Genomic DNA, 27,519 nt, shown 5'->3' on the forward strand with positions numbered 1-27,519 from the left:
TTATGAGAACTCTGGTAGCCAATGATGGAGACATAATGGGTAGGGTGAAAAAAAAATCTCCAAAATGTGTCCAACAGACTGAAGACTCTGAGGGACTCAGAGGGGCCATGGGGACTCCTCTAAAATCAAAGCGGCACAAATATAGCACCAAAAGACTCTGGGAAACCTCTGGCAGGGTCTTCAATCTGGGGAGGAACAGTCACAGCCTCTTAACTGGCCTTCTGTCGTCAAGACAAGAAAAAGATTCTAGAACATTCCTGGAGGGCCAGCAAGACGGTTCAGTGGGTAAAGGCGCTTGCTGCACTTACTGGTGACCCTAGTTCGATCCCCAGAACCCGCATGGTGGAAGGGGAAAAGTGACTGACTCTAGCAAGTTCCCTGACTTCCACACACGCTATGACATGAGCCTGTCCACATCCACACATGAAATAAACGCTTTTAAAAAGTTAGTTAGGGTTGTCCTCCACCACACAGCCACATTCAAGGCCAGCTTGGGATGAGACCCTGTCTTAACAATAATAAATAATATTAATTAATTAAAAAGAAAACATCCCTGATACAATTTTAAGGTTTTTTTTTTTTTTTTTTCTTCAATACAGGGTTTCTCTGTGTAGTCCTGGAATTCTCTCTATAGACCAGGCTGGTCTTGAAACTCAGAGATCCGCCTGCCTCTGCCTCCAAGTGCTGGAATTAAGGGCACGTGTGACCATGTCCAGCCCTGAAACCCTGTCTTAAAACAAAAGCAGAAATGAAAAATCTACCAGAAATTCCAAATTCCAAAGTTCTCTGATTATGTGCTGGTAAACAGAAGTAAAGTTTAAGTGTTTCTTTGTCCTCCTTGCTGGAGTGAGAACAGAGGCTGGCCACCGCGGCTTTCCCAGTCTCCTTGCTGGTCAAGGCTGGTAACTCATTGCAGGATCCGTCCCTTCCAACAACCATGCACTATTTACTATAATGCACGGGGAGGTGAAGAGAAACTGAGTCTCAGCAGGACATACCTATGTCGTTATTCCTCTCGCGGAGAACGTGGATTTTCCTCCAAGAGTTGTACAGTTGGGCCAATCCGCTCTGATCTTGTATTCAAATTAACCTAAAAGCTGAACAGAATCGGATGTAGGTAAGGTTTTAAAGAACAAGAAAGCAACCCTCCTTTTTGTGTTGTTTGGAGACGGTCTCTGACACACCGCTTGACTGGCCTTGAATTCATCGCAACCCTCTTCCTGTACTTCCCAAGTGCTGGAACTACGGGCATGGGCCACCATGCCTGGCCAACAGCCCATTTTAATTGAAACATAAACAGTCTACTTTTCCTTTCTCTGCACTTAAAGTCTTTAGGGGAAAGGGCAATTTCTTTAATTAACATGTCTGCCATGGTCTTGGATGTTCTCACAAACTGGCTGTGGGGAGGCTTTGTGACCCCACCAAGACGCGGGGCGCTCACTGGCTCTGGAGACGGGTTTCTTCCATGGACTAAAACTCAAGCTACTTTTGCTCTTTATCCCACAACACAATCCTGAACAGTGCTGACAGGCCAGGCGTCGCCGCTGTGACACATGATGTAACTGAGAAGGCTGTAGAGCGACACAGCAGGGCAGGTGAGTCACGCCCTTTCTTCAGACATACAGTAATGGCGGGAAGACGGAAGCTCAGGGACATAAAAGGCGCAACAACAAGGTTCCAAAACTACAAAAGAAAAGCAAACTGTGCACAAAGCTCTCTTCTTCGTGAATACTAATTCATTTACTCCTCCCAGGCCCTGTGAGACAGATGCAGTATCACTCCATTTTACAGGTGGGGAGACTGATGCCTATGAAGATTAAGTTTGCCCAAGGTCACGAGGCTGGTAGGCAGGAAGGCCAGTGCTCACTTCTGACTCCAGAGACCTTGATGTGGTGCTGCTTGAAAGCCACGGAGAGAAGTAAGCAAGGAAATGAATGGTCTGGAGGGCAAATGCAGAAGACACTAGAGCTGACCCCAAGTCACAGGTATGCAGGCAGAGCTGGTCCCCAAGCTCCCTTTGTTTCTGATTCACCACACTGAAACCACTGAAGAAGAAAATGAAAGGCAGGTGAAGGCGAGGCTCACTAACCTTCACAGCCAAGCTGCTCTACTTTACATGTGTATGAGCTCTTCACAGTCCAAGACAAATTAGCCACAAGGGCCAGGGTGCGGTGAGGCAGGAACTGCAGAGAAGTGTCCCCAGCCACATCACAGGCCACCTGGGCCCACCAGGCCCAAAGGCTCAGCTGCAGGATGAAAACAAGACACAGCCCAGACTCAAGATCTAAGCTGCCGGCCCACGGCCTGGTGTTATCTTTGTCTGGCTTTAGCAGTGGTGGTGAGTGTCTCACTGTCGCTCAGGCTGGCCTTGAACTCTTGGCAGTCCTTCTGCTTCAGGCTTTTATGTACTGGGATCAGAGATGTGAGTCACCATGCCTGGCTTTGCCTGGCATTTGGGGGAAAACTTTGTTCATTAGTTGTCAAATATCAAATTTCAAGCAAAAATTTGTACTTCTGTTTTTTCTTAAAAAAACAAAACAAAACAAAACAAAACAAAACCTAAACAAACAAAAGCCCAAACCAGAAGATTTGGTAAAACAGAGCCTACCATGGCAACAATGAATGAGGCTGAAGAGCAGCTGTTCCTCCAGACACAACATACTCCTGTGACGTCTTTGATGCTGACCCCACCACCCCTGGCCCAATTTAATCATTTCTGGTACCTGAATCATCCCTATAATTATCTTCCAGAACATGTAATCCTTGGAAAAACCTATCTAAAGTCCCTTCTAGCCTTGGGTAAGTCTGTACTGGATAAATATTTTAAAATAGCAAGTATATGCACAAATGATAAAACCACAGCCAAGTTTTGAAAGTCAAAATGTCAAAGCTTATATAAGATGTGTTATGGTTTGCTTTACTATTCATCAATTAAAGTCTGTTTATGCCTAAAACTTCCCATAAACTATCTGAGGTAACTTCGACAAGGCACCTCTTACCTGGAAATGTGTCTTGCTGAGTGAACTGACATACTCCCAGCCCCCTTGCAGCTAGGTGAGTCAATCCGACTAAATTCTGGCCAATTCTAAATGGTCTGGTTTTAAGAAAACTCCTTAAAAAGCAGTCAGCCCTCCTGCCTCCTTCCCTTCCTGCCTCCCTAAAATGCAGCTAATATGGCTGCAACTCCAACAGGCATCTTGAGCCATGAAATAACCTTGGAGTAACTCTAAGCCTATTCAAAACAGCAGACTAGAAGGCGACTCAGTGGAGCCACCATATCAGACCTAGGTCACCAATCTCAGGATCTGTTTTATGTAAAATAGTCCACACCACTGTTATTTCTAGATGCTTTCACTATACAATTTCCAATGACACATAAGGAAATACTATATACCTCTGTGATGCTAGAAGCATCAATTGCCAGGTGGAAGATGCTTTTGCTGCTACTTATAAGACTGTTTTAATTTATTTTCAAAATTCATAATGACTTGAACTATTTTGTTACTAGAGGAAAAAGCTTTAAGGGCTAGGGGTAGAACCTTTCTAAAAAGTGCAAAGCATTGGGTTCATTGCTTGGTACCACAAGGAAGGAAGGAATTCATGAATGCATTCACACTAGCTGGCTTTAAGATAGCAACTAACAAAGTACATGAAAAAAGTCAAAATCTAGTACAAGGAAAATAAACACACCAACAAACACAACTATGTATGTGGTCTAGTGAGATCAACTCTGGGTTTTCTGCCCACCAGAGGAGAAAGAGAAATCCAGGCAGATCAGTGGGTCGCCAAGTGGGAAGAGCTAACAGTGCATTCTGAGCCTGGGGTACAGGACATGCACTCGGGGGAAGGGAGGGCTGTTGTGGCACAGAATTATTTTAAAGATGTGCAGGACTTTATAGAGGAGACTTCCACTGACAGATAGTGTCCTCCCTCAACTTCTTTTAAATAGCAAATGCAGCGAAGAATTGATTTCCTCAACTCTTGAAAAATGACAAGGTTTTAAAATTCAATTCAGGGCAGACAATTTCACGGATTATGACCCGAATTTACAGCCTTGGCCCAAGGCTTGAGTCTGAGGGTCCTGGGCAGCAAGCCAGTTCTGCATGCCCCTAGGGAGTACACCCTTAAATCCTAGCAGGCTTAAGTAGCCGACTGCTTACTGGGTGCTTAGCATGGCACAGAACCACAATTAAGTACCATCTGCATACAACCAGGGGAAAACAAGCTGAGAGTCTACGGACTTTAGGAACCTAGAGATGAGAGTACTTGAGCAAGGAAAGGCCTGGAACAGCTACAACTGGAACTGAGCCTCAGTGTATCAAGTCTAGGGCTTCAGAAGTGTGTGTATGTGCATACAATGAATATCTATCTACCTACCTATTGGTCTATGTAGGTATTAAACTAGGCAATTATAAAATAAAGCTCTTCGAATCCATTTCGACTCATCTTACGTTTTTACTTTATGGTGGTTACTCTCCATTTTTCTTTTTTACAAATCTGACCTGGCACTTAATATTAACTATTCCGAACTTTGTCTAGACACATCAAGCTTAGACTCTATGGCCATGCTATCCCGAATGTGCTGTAGTTCGTCTGATCTTGGGAGCTAAGCAAGGTCGGGCCTGGTCATTACTCAGATGGAAGACATACCAAACTCAACGCCTTGAGCTATTTTGAGTGCTCCCCCTCTCCATTTTCTAGGCAGACGAAATCCAGTTGGAAGGAGCCCTAAGCTCTTAGACGGGGAAAACAAGTCACAGGAGGGCTGGTGGGCTGGGCGTGTGAGGGAAGGGGGCCAGCCTTTCCCCACCAATCTTTTTTTCCGTGGGTTACCCTACATTCCAGTCCTGTGAGTTTATGAGAAATGTTGGTGCTGTAACTGATAGTTAGTATTCTATTTGTCATCTCTGTACCATCCAAAAGAAAATGCAGAGTGCCGCCAGATGTCCAGCATCTGGTCATTAACAGGCCTCTCAGCATTGCTGCTGGACTCTGAGACCTGCTTGGCTGGTATTTCCACCTATGCTGAAGGCCTAGGCTGCCTCCCACGCCTTTCACTGCTCTCCCATGGCCAAGAGTATCATTGAGGATGGAGGCCCCGAGACCTGGGACCTAGAACCTGTTCTGCCTGGCCACCTTGAAAAAGTCACTTAGCTTTTCAGGCCCTAAGGATCTCAGCTGTAAACTGAGAGGCTTGGATTAGAGAACTCTTTCAGTGTGAAATGCCTGAGATTCTGGGGAGACAATTGAGGTCGTTGGCTAAAACGCACAGGGGGAAAAGAATCTCTCTGTGCTTTGAGACAGAATGCAGTCAGTCCCTGCTTTCCTGACTCAGACCACACAATAAAATTCACAAACCTCAAGGCCTTGGTTCTTTCTTCAAATCAATTAAAGTTATATATTTTCAGCTGTGTCATTTGTACCAATAATTCCATTAGATTACTCCAGTAAGTGTCCCCAAATATCAGCTATTATCATCATCACTACTAAATTATCTCCCCTCTTATCTCAGTAAACTTCTTAATATGACACACAGAACTCACACAAAAAACATCTGGCTAAGGAACAATGAGACAGCTAGCTGATGATCTGCTGGGACTACCTCCAATAAGACTAAGTTAGTCCCAGGACATTCTCTTCCAGAGTCCTCCACAGAGGAGCCCTGTTAGACTTAATACACCACTGGATAACAGATGGTGATCTTCAAGTTCCCCAAAGGGTTCCAAGAAGTTGGGCATGGTGATACATACCCGGAGTCCCAGGACTCAGGGAGACAGAAACAGGAAGACTGTGGGCCAACTCCAGGCCAGTTTGGTCTGGAACACAGTGAGAAGCTCATTCTTTAAAAAAATAAGTTTCAAGCTACGTTGTTCCTGGTTTTATGCCAACAGCCTTCCAATATTCCCACCATGTCCTGCAGAGGGTCCTTCCTACTGAAGTCAAGCCTGCCCTTAGATTTACCTCCCCTTGCCAGGGAAGTCCATGCCTCTCCCCACCCTGACCCACAACTCTAGACTAGCACACACAAGGCTTCTGGCAACTGAAAGGGTTAAGGGGATCAAGGAACAACATTCTGCCACAAAAATATGGCCTATGTCCACTCCACATGACGTAGCAAAAAAAGCAGTCAACTGTAGCCAGAAGTTTCTCCAGTCCTGCTTCACGGTCGAGACGAATCTCTCCCACTTGCATCCAGCAGCCATTTGGTCCCAAGTAAACACACAGAGGCTTATATTATTTACAAACTGTATGGCCTATAGCTTCAGCTTCTTGCTAGCTAGCTCTTATAACTTAACTCAACCCATTCCTATGAATCTGTATGTTGTCACGTGGCCATGGCATTACCGGCCTGCTGGCATCTTGTTGCTCCTTCAGCAGTGAGCTTAAGTCTCTCTTCCACTCTACCCTTCTCTCTGTATCTCTGCTTGGATTTCCCACCTGGCTGTAAGCTCTCTTGCCATAGGCCAAAACAGCTTTATTTATTATCCAATGGGAGCCACACATACTCACAGCAAACAGAAAGACATCCCACAGTCGTCAATCCTAGTGTGGGCAGCACAAGACTTTTGAAGAGAGTGGAAAAGAGTCAGTTTCTGCCACTTAACTGAGAAGTCAGAGCTGTCATATGCCACAGGAAGTAAGTGATAAGCCCAGGAGAAGATGGCTGGAGAAAGTCCAGTGTCTACTTAAGACGTGTGTCTGCACCCTGCAGGTATTTACCACTAGTACAAAGCTACTTTTCTACTGTTGTGATAAAATACCAAGTATAAGGTACTTGAGCTCATTGTTCCAGAAAGCTAGAGTCCATGGTGGTGGGGCAGAAGTGGCGGCAGGAGGCTGAGGTTCACATCTTGAACATCAAGCAGGAAGCAGACATAAAATAGGATTGGCTCCAGGCTTTAAAAGCGCAGAGTCTACTCCTAGTGACACACCTCTTCTAGCAAGGCCCCACCTCCAAAACCTCCCTAAACAGTGCCATCTACTGAGAAGTGGGCAATCCCTGACAACCTGGGTCCCTCCCACTCGAGGTCTAATACCCTGGGTGTTTGAGCATCTGAGGCAGCAGCTCACAGAACACGTCCACATGACCTACTCCCTCAGAGTTTGGGGAGGATGGAGTGTTCTACTTATGTGCTCTGGACTTTGAAAGACCGTCCTTCTAGACCACCACTACTTCAAACTCCCAAGTGATGAGAAAGGCCAGCAATTGTACAAATTTCGAAAGATGCCAAGAGGCATTTATTTTTCAGCATCAGCACAGAGTAACTAGCTGTTTTCCTTTGGTAACTGCTGACTCTTGGGGCCACCCAGGGAGATCAGAGCAGGTTTCTCATGCTGAAGTTGCTGGAGCTGAGAGGCTGAAAGCTACAACTTACAAGACCCTTCACTGGCCAGCCACAGTGACACACGTGCAATCCCAGAACTCTGGAGCTGGAGGCAATGGAAGCTGTGGGTCTTCTATAAAGTAAGACTTTGTCTCAAAACCAAACCCAACCCAATAAAGACACATACACACACACACACACACACACACACACACACACACACACACACACGGCCTTACTGACTTAGACTGACATCTCTTAGAAATTAGATCCTGCAAGATGAAAGGCTGTACAAGGTCACACATAATTTGATTAAGTAGAAGACATGGTAGATAATTAAATATATTTATATTAATGTTGCCTTCAATTTCATTAAAAATTCAGACCTTGAAATTCCTTTGTGTGTGTGTGTGTGTGTGTGTGTGTGTGTGTGCAAACTCATTCAAGTGATAGTAGTTTATTTAACTGTATTCTTCTACAAAGTTGTAAGGTCATAATCTGCTGAAGTGTCCAAAGATGGCTTCTGAATTCCAGTAAAAAACAAAACCTGGGGCTGGAGAGACGCTCCGCAGTGAAGCCATTTGTTCAATTCAGGACTCGGGTTCAGTTCCCAGCACCCACATGGAGGCTCACAACCATCCACAACTCCAGCACCAGGGGATCTGATGCCTTTTCTGACTTATGCAGGTACCAGGCATACATGTAGAATAAAATACATACATGTGGGCAGAACACTCATATGCAGAAAATAAAATAAACCTCAAAAGGAATTTTTTAAGAAAAGCAAGAACATGAAAACTTACTGTCGAAATGTCAGGAATGGCTACTAACCCACCAGCTCTCACAAAAGAAACTCACTAAACTAAAAATATCTGAAGACTGAGTCACCAGTTAAACATGAACATATAATTGGGCACTTTGCATTTCAGAAATGCTGAAGAGAAGCTGGTCTCTCCTGCTTGCAAAGAGGCTGGGCAGAGTGTGTGTGGGGGATATGCTGTATCCTAGAGAAGGATGAAGAAATGCCCTGAACCTGTCCCTCCCCTGCTCAGAAATGTTCTCTACCCTAAAGAAACCAACCCATGTTGAGAAGGAACAAACAAACAAAACAAAAGCCAGCTGTTTCCTCTAGGAATTCCAGAATCTTCAAAGAGGACATTTCTAAGAAAATATTTTAATAGGAAATTCAATAGTTCCAAATATTGTATTTTAAAAAACCTACACTAAAATTAAACTCTAATATCAAAGCAAATTCTCAAGTTTACCAGAACCTGACAAACTCCACTGCCTCACTTGCTGCAAGGACAGACCTACACCCACCACCCCTGCCTCCCTTCTTTTTTGGGGGGTGGGGGTTTCCAGATAGTTTCTCTGTGTAACAGTACTGGCTGTCCTGGAAGTCCCTTTGTAGACCAGGCTGGCCTCGAACTCAGAGAGATCTGCCTGCCTCTGTCTTCCAAGTGCTGGGATTAAAGGCGTGTGCCACCATCACTGCCCAGCCCTGTCTCCCTTCTTTTCCTTCTTTCTTTACTGACAGAGTCTCACACATTCTAGAATGACCCAGAACTCACAGAGCAGCCAAGGATAACCCTGAGTTCCTGATCCCATGGCTCCCACCTCTCAGGTCCTCTCAAGTGCCAGGATTACAGGCATGTGTCACCGTGCCCAGTTTTACATGGTAGGGCTCAAACCCCAGGGCGTCATGCACCATAGGCAAGCATTCTAAAACTGAACTTCATCCCCAGACCCATCTGCTCCATTTTTTTCAGAGAAGGGTACAAGCGAAGAGAACAGCTCTGGATCCACAGCGAAAAGAAACTCGGGGCATGTCCCAGGAGCCACACAGACAAGTGGCCACTCTGCAGACAAGCTTCTAGAACGGAATGAGGATGCAGGTGGGAGCCAGTGGGAGCATGGCTATGAAGCTGCCAATCTTGCATCTCACCGCAGTAAGCATCAAACAGCAGATCTGCATGGAGATCGGACCCACGTGCCCAGCCCTACACCTCCCCACAGGGAAAATGACTCACCCCATCCCTCCAGGCCCGCTGGAGCTGAGCTCACTCATCCTCCCGCCCCTCTCAGCTCTGTGGCTCTTGTGATGAATTCTATCAGCTGTGAGAGCAAAGACTCTCTCTCCTCAGGGCTATACCACGGGCCCTTAATACAAGGCTAGACAGTGACAACAGCTCCAGCGATCTTCATCCTTCTCAGACCGACAGGAGTCTCCGAGGGCAAGAGAATGCAGTGTGCTCAGCTTTGGAAGGCACGCTTTACTTCTTCGAGTTGTAAAAGCACCTTGGGAGCTAGGAGTAGAAACAAGAGCCTCTGCCAGTCTACAGCAGCAGGCTGGGAGGTCACGTGGGCTCCACTGAGACCCAGTCTCAGATAACAGGTGTGAGCAGCCAACACAGATAAGTACGAATCACTGATTGACACTGAGGCCCCTGGGCTAAAAATGAAGGAAGGAGGAGTGTGGGAGAGACACACAGCCTCTGCTGTCAGGCCTGTGGACTCTGAGAACTGGAACTTCCAGGGCACAACCCAAGTGGTCAGACCCAGATGTCAGAGACTCGATGTCAGCGAGAGGAGAGGGAAGATATGCATATCCTCTGTACTTTTTTTACCAAGGACGTCTAGAGCGGTTCTCCCCTGAGCACACCGTGCCGTGCGGCTTTGGGTGGGTCTCCGGCTTTCTCTGGATATTTTGAGACAGCTCGAGAGCTCACAGGATCTCTCTGAACAACATGGGTTTTAGAATTAGAGGCCCTGCGTTTGAATCCTGATTCTGCCAAGTAATCTTAGGTAAATCACATAACCTTCGTGTTAATTGGTACTTTTGTCTACAAATGAGGGAACGTAGGTTCCTTTGTAGGCTAAAAGGGGAAAGAGGCTGACTACGGAACTAAAGGAACTATGTGGGTTAAAAAGGTTTTAAAATTATAAAATATCTACAGACATGCACAAGGCTCACAGAACATGTTGGGCTCCTTAAATGAAAGCTGCCTTCACACTTCAGGGTTAAGAACTGTTCCTTTGAAAGCAGCTGTGAGGGACTTTTAACACACGTGGCCAGGCATCTGCCGCCAGGCAGCCCTGAGCGTGGCTTTATCAGATCTTTGCATGGAGGATACTGAACAATCTAGAAAAATAAAAATTCAAAAGGAAGCACACTGGGTTGGTATATTTTGGGGTTTGAGCTAAATGGATTGCTTTGCTAAGTAAAGAAACAGAAGTGAGTTCACACCCTCAAATGTTCCGTCTCCCCATCCACCCGATACAAACACCCTACTGTTGTTCTGGGCCTCGCTCTCTCTTGCCTCCCACTCTAGAAGCAAAATTTCTCAGCCTTTTTAAAGCCTGAGGGCGAGTCCCAACTGCCACCCTTAGTCTGCCAGGGCCCTTCCACTTTTGACTTTTGTCCAAATTCGGTTTCGCCTGTAACGAACAGGCACCTGCTCTCTAGGTCCTTACCCAATCTTCCTCTGTGACCACACTGTGAGGAACAGCAGACAGGCCCCTGCTGGAGCTCTTCCTCTGCAGGGCCTTCCCAACACTTCTTCAGTGTCCTGGGAGGTTAGAAAGCTTCCAGCGAGGGAGATGATTTCAACAGAAGTAGGGCAAATCCTTCCCCACAATTGGGAAGAGGACATAAGCATTTACCGAAAATTAATCCACCTGCTTTAAGTGGTGCTTTGCAAAAGAAAAGGACAGAGCCTACTGGAGATGTGTTCATATCAACTGTGAGGAGTGTTCATGCCAACTCTGGGAGGGGGTGCTGCACAAACTACACCTTATTCTGTTATTCTGCCCTGATCCCCCTGTATCAAAGGCCTCAGCCTCAGTCTTATTTCTGTGGGTATAACACAAGAAGTACACTACACAGATCTGTAAAGCAGTGGGCAGTGCTACCCATGCAGGAGTAAGTACTAAATCCTGAGGGCCGACAACAAACCCTGAGGAATTCAAAGGGGAAGCAGTAGGAAAGGAAGAGACGGGGTTACAGTGGGGGATTCTTGAGGAGAGACGGAACAGAAGAAAGTGAGAAATGGGGTGTGTACAGGTATCAGGGTCACAGCTAAACTGAGGCTCAGAGTGTGAGGCAGACAGAAGCAGAGGGATGGGTTTGGAGAAGGGACCATGAGTCACCGTGGAATGATGCTCCAGCACTCTGTTTACAAGGGGAATTCCAGGAGCCAGCCTGGAAGATGGCGCCATGTTGTCACGGCAGTGGGCAATGAGCTGTGTCTACCTTACTGTTCAAGTGTGGGGCTGATGTAAGGCTGGAGGTGTGAGGAACACTGACTTGGCTACTGGAGCCAGACTCTCTGTTGGGACATGTATTGTCATTCACCACTGGAGCCACAATGACAATCCTTGATGGCCTATAACTCACTTTGTAGGAACTTCAGTATGGCGGCCTATCTCCTGTAGTCTCTAAGACCACAGCGGCCTACCTTGACATGTAAATGCCCACACATGACCAGAAAATTGCTAGTCTCATCTCTTCATAAGAATGATGAGTCACCTCTTATTAATCCCCCTACTGGATTAGCCTTTCTAATGAAATCTTCCTATTGGCATTCTACACAGATGGAACTCGGGGTGTTGAGCGCATAGTGGACATCTTGTAAACAGATCGAGCCGGCAGGAAAGACTCAGTTAGCCTGAAGTACCACCACTGTGATCCCTGAAGCAGAATTTCCTTGCCAGGATATTCCATTAGGTTGAGAGAGAAAGCTCAATGTGACCCGGGCTGGCGGCAGCTGTTGGGTATTTTAAAGACCATCTTGAAGATCTGGCAAACCATTTCTCCATCCAAAATGAAGGTTTTCAATTTTCTGTCCTTCAGAGAAGCTACTGACCAAGGCTATATTTCTCCTCCTCTCTTCCCTGTGTGACTAAAGAACACCTCACGAGGCCAAAATGTAAGAAATCGACTTCAGACACAGCCGTCTCACAAATCACGACAACTCACAGTGGAAACGGGCTGTTGTAGGTAGAAGGAAGGAACTGGTACACACTGCAGACCTTTAGAAGGCACAGCCTTTGGTAGCTCTGGTGAGAGAGCTGATACCACAGCATTCTCCAGTGTTTTCTAGTGGACATAAGCTCATTTGAATAGCACTAATCCTAGGTTAATCTAGACCAAGAAGCCAGTCGGATTATAAAATAAGCTTCCTTTTTAGCATCTGAGGGAAACAGGAGTCCTTTAGAACAATTGGTGTCCCACAAGGTTTCCACCTCCTGAGAGACGTCCTCTGATTTGTAGTGCTGGCGGGGAGGGGGCTACTCCTGGGCTCTCCGGAAAGCCAGACTCAGCCTGGAGTGCAGCTGTACTGCATAGCACTTGGATGACTCTGGGCAAGTTTCTTAACCTCTTGGCACCTCATTAAATGGATACACTAGGACCTTCCTTGAAGAGTCATTGAGAGGCTTAAATGAGGTGGACAGGGTCAAGCACCCTACGCCAGAGCATCCTGCTATTATGAGTTTAAAGACACAAACACTACGCAAACTTGGCAATGGTGTGTATGCTCACCAGAGAAGGCAAAGAAGGGGCTTCCTGTATCTGAGACCAGAGGACCTCATTCCAGAACCAAATTACAGCTCCATCAGCTTGGATAGTCTACTGTCTGATCTGCCTATGGGCCATCACCACCCTCCCACCTCCAACATTACCAGGTACCAAGGAAATGATTGTATGTGCATACATCCCCCTACACACACACACACACACACACACACACACACACACACACACACACGCGCGCACACACACACACCACACACACACACACACACACACACACACACACACACACACACACACTCTAGTACACAGTCCTTACCTTATTGCAGACTACCAGCTTCTCCATCACCTACCCATCCTTGTCCTGGGATCTAATACACATTTGGCTCTGACATCATTATCTTTAGCACACTGGATCTTAACGAGGAACAGAACTAGATGATGGGAAGTGTTCTGCTTTGGTAGCTCCACAGTTCCACAGTTTATCAAGTGTTGGTGACGTTAATACATGACCTCAATTACTCCCTAAACAAGGCACGGGATGCATTTGTGTTGACAGTGGAGGCCAACTTCATAATTTACTACTTACAAAGTGTATGCTCAGACATTACCTCATTTGGTACTTGCAGCAGCTCTGAGTGTTATGAATGTAAGCAAGGAAACTGAGGCCCAGGGACCCTTCCCTGTGCTAGGCTCTAGGAAAGGCTCTAGGAACATGGTGTGTGTGGTGGGGAGTTCCCATGTTAGAACTGCATGGAGCCCACCACCTCAGCCCCCTTGACAGGAGTTCTCGGAAGGCCCTTCCCGTTCAAAGACAGACACAAAGACATTTGCATTACTCCCATTCAAAGACTTAAAGACATTTGCATTCCTCCCATTCAAACACAGACATAAAGACATTTGCATTCCTCCTATGACTCTATGGTGACAATGTCATTGCCACACCCACCTTCCTCTGTCAAGGCTAAAATAACCTGTAGTGGATGGCATTAATGACAGACCAAAGGAAGGGGCTAGTTTCTAAATTGGGGAAAATATCCTTGGCTATCTCTTCTTGGCGTTTTCCATCGTCTCACTGTTCAGAAGGACACATTTCTTCAATGGCATTGACAAGAATGAGCGAGCACTTTATGTGCATTTCGAACTCGAACTCGAAGAGGGAACTGCAGCCAGAGTGCTTGGAAGCTGAAGTGTACATATGAATACAGCTCAGGCCCGCCAGGGAGTACAGAGCCTGGAACACAGTGAGCCTCCCTTGGGCTAACTAGAATTACAGTCAAGAGATCAGCCAAGCCTGGGCATGTTCTGGGTGGTGTGGCTGCAGAACGATTACATTCAATGAATGATTGCATGCTGGGTGGTAAAGGATTACTGTTAACTTTAAAAAAAAAAAGTTAGATGTGTAATAAAAGAGTATATTGAAGAGATATCATGGAAATATTTACAGATGCAACAATATGTTTGGGGTCGACTTTAAGATAAATGTGGGCCGGGTGGTGCTGGCGCATGCCTTTAATCCCAGCACTAGGGAGGCAGAGCCAGGCAGATCTCTGTGAGCTCAAGGCCGACCCGGGCTACAGAGTTAGTTCCAGGAAAGGCGCCAAGCTACACAGAGAACCCCAGTCTCGAAAAACCAAAACTAAATAAATAAAAATAAATAAAAAGAAAAGAAAAAGATAAATGTGGGTTGGGGAAAGTAGCCAGAAGAATATAGGAAACTCCATTACTTATAAGCTGGTGATGCACCCTGGGGCCACAGGGGCTCACTGCATGATTCTGTCTACTGTGTATCTTTTAAATGTCCACAATAAAAAGCTAACAAATGAATGAGTGGTTATTTAGTAGCAGAACAAGAGCCTTGGAGCCAATGAGAGGCAAATTCACCCCCAGCTTTCATCTCCAGTCAAGTTCAGGGCAATGGCCCCTGTTACCATGACAAATAAGCTCTGGCTGCCCGCTGCTGCCATTTTGACATTGTGTTTAGGTCATGCGATATGATTTATTTTATCCAATCATTACTTATCATACTATTTCTTCATTTGAAAAGTTCCTGCCTCTTTTCTGTGCTAAGCCCATCTTTGTTTTTTTCTCTATAATGGGGTTTCCTGGCTCCAACTCATCAGGATCTCCCACACATAAATGAGGGGTACCAAGGCTGTATATGTGGGCTCTAATATTATTAGTAATCCTAACATTCCACGTTAGGCCTTTCAAGTTTTTCCAATTACCATTCACATAAAATAAAGAAAGACTGAGTGCTCAGTGTTCCTCTAATGTGACCTCAGGAAACCTCACGAATAGACCCTGGGCCCTGGATTGGGAAATCTTAGCCCAAGGTCGGAGTGCTGGTACTATGGAGGCAGGCAAACAGGACCTGAGACCTGATGAGAAGCCACCCCCTGACATGCTACATCATGGGCTTAATAGGCTTACACACATGCTTCAGAAAAATGCCCGTGTAAACACTGCCAAGTGCTTTACCTAATCCCAATCCTTCCGTAATGTTGCTGAGCTTACGGCTCAGCCTCCTCCCACTTTTCACTCCTGAGGAAATCCAACACGGCACTTCACACATGAATGAATCCAGACCCCAAGGAGTTAAAGAACAATCTCCCCTATCAGTTTTATATCTCTCTAACGTGCTGGAAACTCATGGTCTGTACCCCCAAAGACACCTGACCTGGAAGCCCACAAAAGGTACCACTTCCAGAGAAACTGGACCCGATGGATGCCCCGGTTTTCCAGTACTGCTTAAGGACACTGGAAAAGGCGAGGCCACTTCATGAATACAGTCTTCTGCAGGAAATGTAGGCCCTCCCAAATGCCATGATTCAACAGCCACTAGGACAACCTTTTGACCTGGGTAGAAGAGTCCCTATACTGTAAGACACCTGACTCCCTTTGATGCTCACATATCTGCCGGCATCTTTATTCATAAATAAAATAAAGGTTTAGGTTTGCTTTGTTTATTTGAAAAGCGATGTTACGTTTGCTTTCCTTACTTCAAAATTTTGAATTTGAGTGAACTTGTGCTGGACTTCCTGGTTTTTGTTACACTTCCCTCACTGACATGACCAAGCAAACAGGACACAAGCACGCGTCCAGAGTGATGGTGCACTAACTGGGGGCACTTGCTGGGAGCTTTGGTCTCTTTTATTGGACAGAGGATGGAGAAGAATAACTAATCACAACAGCCCCTGTCCTCGCTGCGCACAAGAGGTATCTGAGGTACAAATGGAGGGAGGCCGTGGGTGCCCGGCAGTGAGTGAGGACCAGGAAGTGGTGACTCAAGACCGGCTTCGTTGACTAACATCTTGAACATTCAATCATTTCCAAGGTGACTTTAAGCCAGACTCAGAGGAAAATAAAAGACGGAGGCTGAGACACATTAAAAAAAAAAACCCAAAACCCATACGCAAAATCTAGGAACCACAGAAGACCAAAAGACTACATTTAAATCAGCGTGGTTATTTAAAACACAAGGATAGCCACAGGAAACTCCAATGTGAAGGACCAGGAAAACCTCTCCTTAGACAAGAAAGCTTTAGTTAGCAAAAAAAGATCCAAAGCCAGCTTGGATCAGAACTTGGAAGTGGCAAAATGATTTGGAGAGCCTGGGAAACACTTCCAACTGGGTCAACAAAAGTCGTGTACAGATTTGGGGGCAACAGAAGTTGCCAGAGCTGGTTCTTCCTGAGGCAAGAGAAAAGAGGTGTGGCACTTATTAATGCTCCCCAAACAGGAAGTCCTGAGGGGAAGGGCAAGCTCCTCTCTACTGTTCAAAGGTGAGAACACAGAGAAAGCTGTGGTGCAGAACACAGGGCCAGACACCAGGAGCTGGAAATGAAGCTCTCTGGATACCAGAGAACACGGCGAACTGACTCTGGCATGGCCAGCATGTTCTGCCCAAAGGGCACGGTTGGTCAGGGCCCAAGGGTCTATGTGTCCCTCATTCTCCACTGTCCAACTCTCTTCACAGACTGACCTGAAGAACCTTTCTGTCTCTCCAAGCATTTTCTCAGGCTCCGAATCCTAGTGAGGGACTAGAAGCCAGACAGATCCCTGACCGGTAGATAGATAGGGAAAGGGGGTCACATATAAATAATAAAATGCAACCTTCCTCACCCTCCTCACCGAGACAAAGGCCTGGCAGGTTTTCTCCTCCACCAGCAGACACCCTTCTGGCTGACCTGTCCAGGCTGTCAGGTGTTCAAGGCTGGTCCCCAACATGCTTATTTGAAGCTGGGAGCCTATCAACTTCCCTTTCTTTGAGTTGACCAATCCAAAATAAGGGGAAGGGGACCCCATCCCAGGCCCAGAAACACAATTCCCAGCCCTAGTGTGGGTGGGGGAAGTGATGGGGTGACTTCGGTTTCTGAATGCCCTCTCCACTTGGGAGGAGTCTTTGTGCGCTTTGCTATGTGTGTATGCTGATTCACTTTTAATAGTCTGTTGCCTGCTGCCGCCTGCTACGTCTGAGATTTTCTTTTCCTGCCTTTTAATTCTTTAACTGGTGGAGAAAATGAGCCAGACCAAGACCCTTAAACAGCAGAGTAGGACAAAGAGAAGAAAAACATCTGTCTCCAAACTACCACAGAATGCTCTAAGATGCCCATGCAGAGCTGGTGCTTCAACGGGAGGCCTTCCCAGCATCCTCTAGAGCAGAAAGGGAGATCTAAAATAGTCGGCCTTCATGAAGGCTGACGTGGAAGCTTGGTTCATCTGGCCAAGAAAAATGAAGTAAGTGTGTGCGTAGTGTGTGCTACCGTTTGGGTAGAAAGGGCGGGGAGTGTGGTATAAAGCAGGTGATGGGTGCAGGGATTGAGGTGGGGAGTGTGATGTAAAGCAGGTGATGGGCGCAGGGATTGGGGTGGGGAGTGTGGTATAAAGCAGGTGATGGGTGCAGGGATTGGGGTGGGGAGTGTGGTATAAAGCAGGTGATGGGTGCAGGGATTGGGGCGGGGAGTGTGGTATAAAGCAGGTGATGGGTGCAGGGATTGGGGTGGGGAGTGTGGTATAAAGCAGATGATGGGTGCAGGGATTGGGGCAGAGATGCATTTACTTCCCAGTCTTTGCACTTTTCAAATATTCTCTCTCATCATATAAATGTATAACCAAAGGAGCCTCGTTAGCGCAGTAGGTAGCGCGTCAGTCTCATAAATGTGTAACCATTTTTCCCCCTAGAGATAAGACTGCTGCATTGTAAACCAGGCTGACCTAGACTCATCATGTAGCCCACGCTGATGCTGGCCTCATGGCAATCCTCCCCAACCTCCCAAATGCTGAGATAACTGATATAAGCTACCACACTCGGCTTTGTATTACCCGTTTTTTAAAAAGCTAGCCAGAACTGCATTTTCCAAGAGTGCCATTTCTCATATAGATTCAATATGCTGTACTTTTCAATGTATGTTTTCTTCAAATAAGTTTTTTAGTGTGGTCAGAAAAGTGGTTCAGCAGATAAAGGTGTCTGTCACTGAACATGACAGTCTGTGTTGGATCCTAGGATAGAAGGAGGACCAACTCCCAAAGTTGTCTAATCACAACATGTACACCATGGCATGTACACACTCATGTCCATAAATACAAACAGTAAATAAGTGCACAACGTTAAAAAAATTAAGATGAACAACGTCATCAAAAACCAAGCTAGGTGACTCACACCTTCAATCCCAGCACTTAGGAGACAGAAGCAGTCAGATCTCTGTGTTCCAGGCCAGCCAGAGCAAAGACAGACCCTGTCTCCAAACAAACACAAACAACCACCAAAATCTGAATAAAAAGCATTACATTTTTAAAATTTAAATAGAACCAATTTTGAAACAAAATAGCTTTGTGTGATAAAGCAGACACACTTGTGGGTCTGGTTGTAGGTGTTCTCAACATACACCTGGTGAAGAATCTGTGAACCAGCAAACCTCCACTTGGCTGGGGATGTAGCCCAGTTGACAGAATGCTGGCCCTGGGTTCCGTCCTCAGCACCATATAACAAACTGGCGCACTAACGCAATGGCCTGTGATCCCAGCCTCTCCTGAGACCCAAGCAAGGGGATGAGGAGTCAAGGCCATCCTTCACCTCAGCCAGTTCCTGGCCAACCTGGGCTCCACTTAAAGACAAGAGAAAAGCCAGAAAGTAGGCAAACCTGTGCTACCAATGTTCGGATTCTTTGATCAACTCTTTACCTGACTATTGCCTGATGATTATGAAAGATCAGAGAATGGGTCTGTGTGTGATAAGTGTTTGTTCAACTGGCCCAGAGCACACACTTCAGGGTCACAGTGGGGTTCTTCAGCAGTCTACTGCTGCCATTTTATAAACTGAAAAGATTTAATTCCCATACATGATGCCCTGGAACCAAGATAGCAAAAAATAATATGTAAATAGAAACACGACCCTTAAAAGACGACCATGTAGTGGCTGGTGATGCCTGTGATCCCAGCACTTGGGAAGATCAAGATCAAGGTCATCCTTGGGTGCACCGTGAGTTTGAAGCCAGACTGGGCTACAGGAAGCCCTGTCTCAAAACAAAAACAAAACCAGTTCTTATGGAAAATAAGTCCAGCCCCTGTATGTTATCAGTGCTGAACAGAAGCACGGGGGCTTAAAATGGCTGTAATCACTGGGCATCGGGGCCCCACGCCTAGAATCCCAGGACCCTGGAGGGTGAGGCAGGAGGACCATGAGAAGTCAAGCCTGGATTGTCTATGTAGATCCTGCCTCAAACAACACCACCAGAGAGAGAGACAGACAGACAGAGACAGAGACAGAAGAATGACTGCTGGGCCCTGAAAAGGCTGTTGTACAATCCTAACACTCACCACATCAAGAGGTTCCCCACCCTTCCAGTGTCTGTTCCTAGGATAGTCAAGATGAAACAGAAAGGCTTACAACACCTCATGGCCCAAGTCATCTACTCTTCAACTGGTCAACGAGGTTTCAAATCCTACAGCCAATAAAAACCCACATACTGTAGGCTATGGTCCCGGCAGAAGTTCTGCCAGATGGGATTCCATTATACTGAAAATGTCCATCTGCCAGGGGTTTTCACAGAACCAGATTTTAAGAGGGGGGGAAAAAAAGAAAGAAAACAAGAGTGATTTCCCCTGCCTGCCACAGGGCCAGAGGTTGTGCTACCCTCTAGGGCAGGCGCTGTGGGCTAAGTGGTGGAACCTCTGTCCTGTACAGGCTCTGTCAGAGATGACCAGGGGAAAGGTGTGAATTCGGGAAGGAGGGTTGACAGTGACCAGGAAGTCGTCCTTCTGTTAGAATGTCAGGGAGAAAGAGCAAGGCAGGGAAGAAAAGAGAACCATTATTCTAAAATGGCTGAGTGGTGAAGAAACAAGGCAAAGGCCCCAAACTCAGGATCATAATTCCAGGGGCCCATCAATGAAGAGTCACCAACCTTGGGGACGCCTAGAGAAGGGAAAACCACAGGGCATGGGGTTTCTGCAAAAACCAAAAAAATAAAAAAATAAAAAAAAGAAACAAAAGTGGCAGGCATCTTCTCATTTACAGAAAACCGGCCCCCACACACAGAGGGCACTTCAATACGGTTGATTTTGACATTCCCTTGGAACCTAGTGGACTTCAAAACGCATCAGAGAGGTAGTGTGAATGAAAGGGGAAGTTAAAAGGAATGAATGAGAACTTCTCCTGATAGAACGAGGGGAGAAAGACCACTGCACCGCATTGCCATCTGGCTTATTTCAAGCTCTGTTAAAAAAAAGGGGGGGGGGATGCAGGCAGAGGAATGAACAAGTAGGTGGCCAGCAAGGATCTGTCATGCACTTGTGTCTCCGTCAGGCTGCTGTTGCTGCTGCTGCTCCCCCTACTCAAATGACTAAGGAGCTTGCTTAAATGCACTCGATACATGATCCCTGAACTTCCCCAAAGCACTTAATTCAGTGGCTCATGAAATCTTAATCTAAAAACGTTCATCCATTTATAATCAAGCTGAATCACACTGACAACTGGGGACGGAGGCTGGGTGGAGAGAACGCGAGTTTGGGAGGATACCGTGCAGATCGGGATCCCGGGGACTCTTGTCTACCACTTAGAGAGATTCACTTTTACTCCCTTTAAAGATGACAGAAATACCGGTGTCTGAGAAGAGTGCTATTACAAGGTGGGAACTAACAGAGGAACTATATTATCCAATTCGATACAAGGAAAACAGGAAAAAAAAATGTGATGCAACTAAGAAACCTGTGTTAGAATACAGACTCTGTTTAAGGATGAAAAATACCGGGTGGTGGATACGAAGGAAAGCTACAGAGAAAGGCAACAACGTGCTAGTCAGTAAATCTATTATGATTGCCACGTACCAGGCACTGTTCTAATGTTCCCCAAAGTGCATGCTTCTCCAATCTTTTAACCAAAGTGCCAACAGCATTCCTTGCCTTACTGGTGAGGCAACAGGCACAGAAAGGTTGGATAACTTGCCCCAAATGACATAGCTAAAAAGAAGCAGGACTAAGATTCAAACCCAGGCACTGAGATGCTGAAGTCTGTGCTTCTAACCTCTCTGGGCTCCCCTAGAACTTAAAGAACGAGAACTAGGCTGGGAGTAAAATTTAAGTCATGTCCTGGCTAGATGTAGGGTCAAGAGGTTAACTCTTAGGCATGACCCTGTGATGGCCAGCCAGCCTGGTGACCATCCCAGGCCTTCAGTTTCTTCTTCTGTACAACAAGGGGAATGAATTAGACGAGCTTCGGCATTTTAGCTTGAGAATATCCTACGTTCGTGCTGACCATCCTCAGCACGGACTGGCCTGCTCTCCGGCTGGCTGGAAGCTTCATTTGGCCTCATGTGGGCAAGGTGTGTTACAAATTATTTCTCCTGCTTCCTGACCTTCAGAAGATTATGTCCCTTCTCGTCAGGCAAATGAGAGAGCGCAGTGAGGAGCGGGGACGCACTCTGCTTAATGTGGCTGTAACCAAACGGCCGTTGAAAAGCTCTGGGCACAGATCGAGTGGAGCCTGCCAAATCTGCAATCTCTCCTGAGCCTGTTCTCAGAACCTGCCTTTAGGCCAGGTAAAACTGACAAGCTGGGGGCGGAGACACCACGGAGAGGAACCAGAAAGAGTAACCCCCAACTGGACACTGAAATAAACCACTTGATTAATTCATCTTTTGGTGTAATCTATTCCACTTGCATACAGGCATGCACACATGCACATGAAGAGCTAAAACCTCAAAAATCATTATGGGTGAATTCAACACCCCCTTGGAATCGAGTGGACTCTGTCTGGTAAGTATCCCTCTCCATCTAGTCATTAAATGTTGCCCAGAGTGCACTGGCGGATGGAGAAGGGCCTTACAGATGAATCATACAATCCTTCCCTTCCTAAGCATCCCAGACAGGTGGCTGTCATCTGGCCTCTGCCTAGGCACTTCCAAGGTCGATGCTCTGGCTGCCTAGCCTGGCAGGCAGCCCAGGGCGCTGCTGGACAGATCTTGCTGTGGGGAAAGCCCAAGAAACACCTAGAACAGTTGCCCCACAAGCTCAATAAAGTGCGCCTCCAAGTAGGTCAAAAATTGCTTCCCTAGAACTTGAACCCATCAGTCGTAGGTGAGCACCGGGATCCCAAAACGCAGAGGCCCATCGAATATCCCGGGCTTATAGTCGGGCCCTTTCGGGGTTTCCAGCATCCTGCAACCCTCTTCCCCGAGTCTGGCCCGGCGGGATACCTCCCCAGGCCCCCAAGAGTGAGCATCGATGGGGAACAGGGAATGGCAGCCAGGAGGCCTCTGTCGGCCTTGTCCCCAACCTCGGTTCTTCGAGCAGGAGAGGACAAAGGACCTTCAGGAAGGCGTATCCCACCCGTGGTTTGGGCTGCCCCGCCACTAGACAAGCTAGTCCTCGGACCCCGCAGTGCCAGGTGACAGTCCCCCCAATAGTCCCCACGGATCCGGAGCACACAGGCTGCGGCGCGATGGGCCGAGCCACGCTGGTGACCGGGGACTCGGGGTTCTCGCCCGACGCCTCCAGAGAGCGATGGCGGCTTGGTGGAGCTCGCCCAGCCGAGGCTTTACCTGCGCTCGTTGACTCCAGCGGTCCAGCTCGCCCGGATTCCGGTTCCCGCAGCTCCGCGGCTGCCGGCAGCGCTCATAGAAATACAGCCGGAACCCCTGGCCAGCGCAGCTCCCGCCGCTACCGGCCCCGCCCAGGCAACTGCCGCCACGCCCCTGACGACCGCCTCTGCCACGCCCCCAACCAAGGGTACCCCACTGCTTATTGGATAGCCCGCCCGCCACTCTATTTGCTCGGCCCTCTCATTGCGCCTGGTTGGCAGCCCATTGGTCGGTGGGGCTGTTCCTCAGGGTGGAGGCGGCGAGTCTTAGCAGACATTTCTTCTACAATTGGTTACTTTTGATGTCTTTGGCCAGGGGGCAAAGACACTATTGGGTAAGCTGCCCCAAGAGGCGAGATACAGGGAGCCGGCCGGAGGGTGGGCTGTGTTTGATGGTTGATAGGTGTGAGGTGATGTGAGAGGGCCTATTGTGACGGCTAGCTGGGTTCTGGGGCTGGAAAGGTCTGGAATCCCATGGGGATGAATGGGGGGCGGCGGGGGCGGGGGGCGGGGAGAGGAAGGTAGCCCAGCTGTGGAGTTCTCAGCTCTGGTGTGCCCAGGAGGACGGACCTGTAGCTCAGGACGCAGGTGACGGAAATGTGGAGTCCTAACTTTGAAGAGCAGAGGTGGTGAGTCACCAAGCCAGAAAGGGACAAAGAGGTGGAGACTGCGTCCTCTGACCTCTTTCAGCTCGGGAAGTGGGTGGGGACATGCGGAGCTTTATGGACCTGTTATAGGTCCTCTATTCTTCCAAGGCTTGGAAGCCTCTTGGAAGAAGGTAACCTTTGAAGTCAAATTAGAATGGAGGTAGTGTGGCCTCAGCCGTGGCATTTAGCCTTCTGGCGTTCTGCCGATTTCGTTTGCTAAGAGCTGGTAGCTGATGAGAAGAGGATGAGTACGAACAGTGCCTGGCATTCCACAGGCCTTCGTCAAGCCTCGCTCTTCGCCACTCGCCCTCTCCATCCATGCCGCTAGGCCCGGTTCTAAAATTCTGTGAGCCTGAGGCTGCGCATGCAGTGGCACGTGCTTGACTAAGAATAGAACACCGATGACTTGAAATGCCACTCCGGTGGGGCAGCCAGGGACACACCGCCAAGGCTCAGGGGGGCTACAAGGCAGGAGACGGAAGAAATGGAAGGAGCACATAGCCAGAGGAAGGCAGTTGTCTTCGAAGCTGTGCCAGATTTTGTCCAACACATTTCAGGATTGTGACAAGGAAATCAGGAGCCAACTCAAGGAGTGGGAGCAAGCTGGGGTATGGAGGCTCATGGCTGTTATCCCGGCAGGAGGCTGAGGCAGGTGGATTGCTGTAAGTGCATAAGCCAGGCTGAGCTACATAATGAGGCCTTGTCCCAAACAAACAAAAACAGCAGTGTGAGCAAATAGCATCCTTTGAAGGCTGCTCGGTGCTGAACCAAAAAGTCACTCTAAAGAATCTGTCAGATTCTCCGGAAGCCCATTTCTCATTCTGAAGGTATGGGACACCCCAGAGTGTGGGCAGAATAGACTCTTGGAACTGCGTTGGACCCAGACCTTAGAAAGCACCCCTAGCCATGGGACAGCAGAGAGGAGGGGAGAGAATCCAGGGCTCTTGTGTTTTTTACCCAGTTGTCACGTTACCTCAATAAAGTTTCATCTCAAGGCTTATTTAGTCCTCTGTATTCTGTTCCATCTTGACAAAGAGAATCCCAGGCTTTGGTAGCAATGGATTTTTACCGAGGAACAGCCTCCCCCATGGTCCCGACTCTTCTACTGAAATGGTTTAGACTTTGAGAGATGAGCTTTGGATTTGTCACCAGATAAGGATGTTACCCAGTTCGATATAGCCATCTCACTAATACACGGGTACCAAAGCATCATGTGACAGGTGTATGCCACAAGGATACACAGAATTGTCAATTAAGAAATTCTTAAAAACAATGAATTTATAAATAGATTTGCTGCCAGTTGAGAGAGTTGTGTTCATGAGTGTGGGTGCAGGCATGTGAGTGTGTGTGTGTGTGTGTGTGTGTGGGTGCACACACTTGGTTCTGAGCTACGGTTTTCTGGCTCTTCCCTTTAAATAGAGCTGGTTGGTGGTTATGCACACGGCCTCACACGTGCTGAGGAAGCCGGCTCAGCCCGATTTGGGTCTCCTCCTGCTCATGTCTGCTGCGCCTGAGACCTCATCTTTGGCCATGGACTGGCTGCAGTGGTTCCTAGGATCTCAGACGAGTTCTCTAGCTTGAATCCCAGCCACAAAAGTGATCGTTTGTAGTGAGTTGCAGACGGCTCACCATGGTAAAAGTGGGTCCACCGTGGTAAAAGTGGGTCCACCATATGGTAAAAATGAGTCCACCATATGGTAAAAGTGAGTTCACCATGGTAAAAGTGGATTTTTCCCTCCTGTCGCAGGAACCTAGGTTCTGCCAGGGGTGCTAGCAAAGGACATCTGCCCAGCTTAGAAATTCTTAGACACAGTGAGTCACTGAGGGTCAAAAAGCAGAGCAGACTAAGCCTGGGCAGAAGAGGGAGTTGACAGGACACGTGTCTGTCCCTTGTGACTGGGTGGCCTACAGAAGGATCCGTTATCATAATGAAGCTCACAGTGCTGTTTTCTTATTTATCTCCGGTTTCTATTTCCTCCCCTCTGCCAGGGCTCTTGCCGTATTCTGTTTAGTCATATTATTTCATTTTACAAAGCATCGACGTGGGAGGCTGTTTAGGGGGCAAAAATGGCCCCATTTTTTCCTTCATGTTTAGCAGGGATTGAGGACTCGGTGAGCCTTGACCTGAGATACCCAGGTGCCAGAGTGTGTCTGTAAAGCAGTTTTAAAAAGCAGGAGAGCTGGAGATGCAGTTCAGCTGACAGAGTGCTTGCCTAGCAGCATGCACAGGGCCCTGGGCTCCAGCCTCAGCGTAGCCTAGGCCTGACATAGTGATGCATGCTTGTCATGGCAGCACTCAGGAGGTGGATGGTAGGCAGATGGGAAGTTCAAGGTCACCTAGAGACAGTGTGTCCCTGCTCACATTCTGTGTTGGCTGAGGCTCTGGGTCGTCATTGGAACGGAGTCTTAACTCAATGAGGGCCTCTCAACAAGATTTCACCTGAGAGAGTCTACAAGGTACCCTGGAAGATGGGGGAGCCGTAAGCAATGCACACTGTGCTCATGGTCATCAAGCGAGCCCGGCAGTTCCTAGCCGGGTCAGTTTTTCCCAGTCATCCGGGAATGACTGAGAGCAACCAGCTTTGCAATCTCGGCTGTTGGCGCTTGAACCTGGATTCCACCCTCCTTAGCTTTGTGGCCTTGGGCAAGCACAGTGCCGTTCTGTGCTGTCCTTTTATTAAATGCAGCCGACTGTAATGCGCTTCCCTCCTGGGGCCCTACGACTAAGCAAATGAGTTTGTAATGGACAGTGTTTCAGTCAGCACCTGGCAAATGCCAAGCTCTTAGTAAACCTTTGTCATAGTTATGAGAGGAGCCATTTGAAGAACCTTTCTCTAAATCCGTCTCATTTTCTAAGTTTTCTTCCTGGCAATCAAACGATTTTTAGTGTATACGCACGTGTGCACGCACATGCGTATATGTAACTTTATTTGAGCCTTCAAAAACAAGGCTTCGTGTAACTCAGAATGGCCTTAAACTTGTGGCTCCCCTCCTTCAGCCTTCCAAGTGCTGGGACTGCGGTGGAACTCCGCCACACCCACCCTCGTTTGCTGTGGATTATCTGAAGGATTGTGTTAAGGTTCAGGGGATTAGACCTCATCAACTTAATCACCATGAGGGCAAAGGGAGAGGGTGAGGCTGAGAGAATGATACTAAATACAGTCTGGACATGCAGTCTGGATTCCCCTGACAGCCTGACATGAGTCAGACCGAGGAATGCAATATTGTCCCTTTATTGTCCCACCCAGGGCTGTTTATAGGTCATTCAGGTTTAGAATGCTCAGTGCTTCCTGGCCAGCTTCTCGCTGATCATGGTGATTAACTTGGTTTAGAAGTTCTAAGGCCAGATGTGTTACAGGTCAATGAAGACACTGAGGATGCTATTCAAGGCCGTGGTTCCTTTTGTTATCAGACAAAGCTTGCAGCTGGCTGTATAAAGCAGAGATGGTGGGAAAAGAACCTCCCCTTTGGCCTGTGCTGTTTCCATAAGCCACGTGTGAAGTTGTCTATAATAAGATTTTGAACTGAGGGGCTGGTGACATGGGTCAGTGGGTAAAGCACTCACTGTGTGAGCCTGATGGCCTGAGTTTGTTCCCATGTCAAACTGGAAGAGAGAACTGATGCCATAAGGTTGACTTCTGACTTCCACACGTCACTCCGCCATCTTTTACACACACACACACACACGCACACGCACACGCACACGCACACGCACACGCACACACACACACGCGCGCGCACACACACACACACACACACACACACACACACACACACACGAGTAATAAATTAAATTTAAAAACAAACAATAGAATTTTCTAAAAATGATAAAGATAAAATCTTGATATCGTTTTGGGAAAAAATGTAATAGTGACTTTTATTGCAGTGACTCAATTTGGATGATAAATGGTACAACGATACTACTGTCCTGGAACTCAT

At 47.5% G+C, this 27,519-nt stretch overlaps 1 protein-coding gene across 1 annotated transcript in view; it reads right to left on the reverse strand.

Moving 5' to 3' along the window:
* Abhd2 (abhydrolase domain containing 2, acylglycerol lipase) overlaps positions 1–23,362 on the reverse strand; it is a 92,324-nt gene extending 68,962 nt beyond the window's left edge. The window contains exons 1-2 of the mRNA XM_059272769.1: positions 22,896–23,362; positions 999–1,097 (exon numbers count right to left, since the gene is read on the reverse strand). The gene's annotated coding sequence lies outside the window, so the exon portion shown is untranslated. The remainder of the gene's footprint in view (positions 1–998; positions 1,098–22,895) is intronic.
* Positions 23,363–27,519: the final 4,157 nt, after the last annotated feature.

The sequence above is a fragment of the Peromyscus eremicus genome, chromosome 1, assembly GCF_949786415.1.
Source record: "Peromyscus eremicus chromosome 1, PerEre_H2_v1, whole genome shotgun sequence".
In the NCBI taxonomy this organism is placed as follows: Eukaryota; Metazoa; Chordata; class Mammalia; order Rodentia; family Cricetidae; genus Peromyscus; species Peromyscus eremicus.